At 25.3% G+C, this 4016-nt stretch overlaps 1 protein-coding gene across 1 annotated transcript in view; it reads left to right on the top strand.

Annotated features, from left to right (window-relative positions):
- The window catches only part of LOC102675461 (max-interacting protein 1-like), a gene marked incomplete at its 5' end in the record, with an annotated part of 184526 nt that overhangs the window by 105014 nt on the left and 75496 nt on the right, over nucleotides 1-4016 (top strand). The window lies entirely within an intron of this gene.

Genomic DNA, 4016 nt, shown 5'->3' on the forward strand with positions numbered 1-4016 from the left:
CACGGTTCCCAGCCGGTGTCATGGCTACTGTACACCGTGCATTCTCTCCGTCTGTCATCTCCCCCTTGTCGTGTTCTTCGCTCGCCGCAACACAGCCTTCTCTCTTCTCCTCCTGCCGCCTAATCACCCCCTCTGCCGCGTGTTGGGGATCGTCTGACAGTATGACGTCATAATAACGATATGTCCTTGTCGGCTATTACCCTCTTCGGGGATTAGTCGATAAGCCAGATCGGCGAACCCGCTTATCGCCAAAGGATACGCATCGTTTTCCTATCGTAACGGGAAACATCGATTTTACGACCAATTGCTTTGGCAAGAAATAGAGATTCCTATGGAGCTAGTTTTTAGATGATGATTTTTGGTGATTGGAAATTTCTGATCTTTAAAAGTTTTTAAATAAATTATGGTTGGTGTTATTTTAAAATATAAGAAAGAAAGATTAGAGATTGAAAACAACTTATTTTGAATAATAATTAGCTTATTCCGTGTTAATTGGAATTTTACACGATTAAAATATTTTTAGTTTTTGAATATATAATAATTATTAAGATTGATTTAAAGAATATAGAAAAAAAAAATTAGAGATTAAAGATTAGGTAATTTGAATAAATTAAATTATTGTATGGAAATTTCTGATTTTTGAAAGGTATTTTTTGAACAAATTATTTGTTTATAAGATAAAACTATAATTGATTGTAAATTTTTATATTAATTTGTGCAGTAATTATTGTGCTTAAATTATGTAGAAGAGAATTATAAGAAATTATAAAATGAGATATTATATATATTATAAGATGAGATTATTTTAGATAGTTTTTAATTATTATTTTGCATATTTTAATATTCAATATACAAATAAAATATAATATTTTACTAAAAAAAAATAATAAAAAATTCTACTTTTTTGGACAAAAAACAAATAATAATAGCTCTATTGCGTAAAGTATTGTTTTTTAAAATTAGTATTTAATTACATTAATAACATTAATAATTATATATTACATTATATATTACATATAATAACATTAATAACTGAAATTATCAATATTTACGTCGATTTATCACAAATAGATTTTTCTGTTGACATTACTTTCTTTCATTCTTAGAATAAAATATTGAATAGAATGAATTGTATTATCTTGATTAGGAAAGCATTAGGATTGAAGATTAAATAAATGGTTTCGTTTGCTTATAAATTGAAGTAGATTGAGATTTAAAAATGATTGAAATAACTATTTATTTTTTTCTTTTATACTGGATATCATATATAATAAATATCATTTATTGCCAAATAAATTAGCTTAATGACATATTTACAATAGAAATTATTAAATTATATTCAACAAGTAGATTATAAAAATTATTTATATTCAAAATTTTTAACATCATTCAATTTTTGATTTCAGTAATTCTTTAATAATGTAAATTTAAAATCTAAATCAATAAAAAATATGTAAAAAAAACAAAGATACAATAAAATAAAAAAACAAATTTTTAGTTCAATCTTAAATAAAAATATGAGTCTTGGATTATATATTGACAGAACGACAATTGAAAAATCTTATATACATGTAAATATAAAAAAAAAAATCTACAATTCTTATTCATTCACAAAAACAATCTTTTTATCCATCTATTATCAAAAATTCAAGAACAAAAATTCAAACATAAAAATTGTTAATAAACACAAATTTTCTATATATAATATAATTTATATAATATATAAATTTATAATTGTTATCCTTAAAAATAATTCTTAATCCTTCATTTATCTTTAAATCCTTTGAAAATCCAAAGAAATAAAAATTCACGCATGAGAGCTTTCAATCTTTAAATACCATCGTCTAATAAAACCTATTCAAAACAACCATTAAAAAATCGTCGCACCGTCGAGCACATTCACGAGACTTCTTGATCCAGGTGCTCTATCGTAATCGCGTTAAAAGGCCTCTTCGTTAGGAAGACAAGCGGTTGCGCGGCAGGTAATATTCTTAGACCGTTATTTTCTTAAGCCGAACGACTACCTTCGCTGAAGCGTTTTCCGGTAGTGATTATTCTCGTTTTTAAATAAAAAACCACTTGCTCAACATCGTTAAATCATCCCTACTTACAACCCCTCAATATCTAATTGAATTCTAGGAAGAATAGAAAGAAAAAGAAAAATATTAATGTCTTTTGTCAGGTAGGATATCTACTGCTTCCTCTTTTAATTATTAATTTAGCAAATTTTTAATTTAAATTTTTAATAATAAAAAATAACTTTATTAAATATTAGATTTAAGATATAAGTATATTACATCAATACTTCTTTATGGGAAGTAAAAAATTGGAATAAATGTTATATAATTCTATTTTGACAAAATGGTGCAATTGCATTTTTCAGATGCGCTAATACATATATATACAGATTATTATGTTGATATCATTTAATTTTATCTTATGATATTTTCATTTATTTTTAATGTTAAAAAATAGATAATTTATTCTAATTCGATTCAACCTATATAAAATTATTATTAAATTGTTGTAATTATAAATATAAGAGCTAAAAGTTAAAATGGAAGATATGTTATATATACATACAATATAATTATATGCATATATAATTTAATTAAATAAAATATTTTTATTTTATTCTTATTAAACTTGAATTATGTCGGTTAATAAATATTTGAATGAATAATACTATATGTTATTCCAAACTTATCTTAATTATTTTAAATCCTATCTATTATCGCAATAATCGATAAAAAAAATTTCAAAAATTAATCATTTTCAAATTAATCATTAATCAAATTCTATTCATTTATTCCATCTATTTACCGCTTTTTATCTCTTTTATATTCCATCCCCAAAACTTATTTTTCTTCATACATGAAAATTTTCAACAACTTTCGAAAAAAACAAAAAATTAAAATAAGTCATCATGCAAAAAATAAATGTAAAAATAGCATAATTTTATATTGAATAACAAATAAGAAAAGAAAGGAAATTTTCCAACGTTCCTAGCCTTCGATAATAAATGAAATACCATCATGATACGGGCGCGACACGTAAAGAGAAGGCTTATTAAATTCAATTCTCTGACATGGAACGAATGTTTCCTCGTCGTCCGCGGAAGATCCTTAAAATAGAATTAAAAGCTTGCGTGCAGTGTTGTTTAATCGACTAACATACGCCCTTGCCGGTATTCGTCGACCCTTTTGGGGTCGGCTGACAGTTTTGACGTCATAACCGTGCCCCACACCCGCTACTCTTGTTGCTGTACACTCGGAGCCCCTGGAGCCGGTAAAACAGACAGGCATTTTTACCGGCTGAGAAAACATCCCTTAGGAGCGAGACGCGTTTAAAAATTTCTGCCTTACTACCCCCGGGCTGGAGAGGGAAAGGGGGCAGACGATGATTGTTAACCGTAGACATAGTCGATGGGGATGAGGCAGCTATGAGGTGATTATTTTTATTTTTCTTCTTTTATTTTGTTTTTCTTCTACTGTTTTGTTTGAAAGGAATTTGTGTCTTATGATTAATAGAATTATTTTTGTAATTTATAATTAGTTTCTATTTTAATTTTATTTAGTTGCAAAGTATATTTTTGAATGATGTTTTGTAAGTTAAAATTTTTTTAATAATCTTTCTTTTTGTCTTTCTGATATATATTTTTGAATATATGTTTGTCGTGTGAAAATTATTTATAATTCGTAATTATTTTTTTTTCCATTTTCTTTTTTATTTTTGTTCGAAAGAATATATTTTTTTGAATGAATTTCTTGATAAAATCTACATTTTTTATATGGAATTATTATTTTTTATCATGGAAATTGAAATATTTGAAATATTTAATTTAAATATTTTAATAAATGAAAGAGTACTATAATTAAATATATTGATAGATACAGAAGTTTTCTTTGATTTATGTAAAATTTTTCGAGAAAGAAAAGAAGATAAATTATAAAATATATATAATCAATGATGAGAATAATCGTTTTTATTATTTTAGGTTATATATATATATATAT

Source organism: Apis dorsata, unplaced genomic scaffold (genome assembly GCF_000469605.1).
Source record: "Apis dorsata unplaced genomic scaffold, Apis dorsata 1.3 scaffold_311, whole genome shotgun sequence".
Lineage (NCBI taxonomy): Eukaryota > Metazoa > Arthropoda > Insecta > Hymenoptera > Apidae > Apis > Apis dorsata.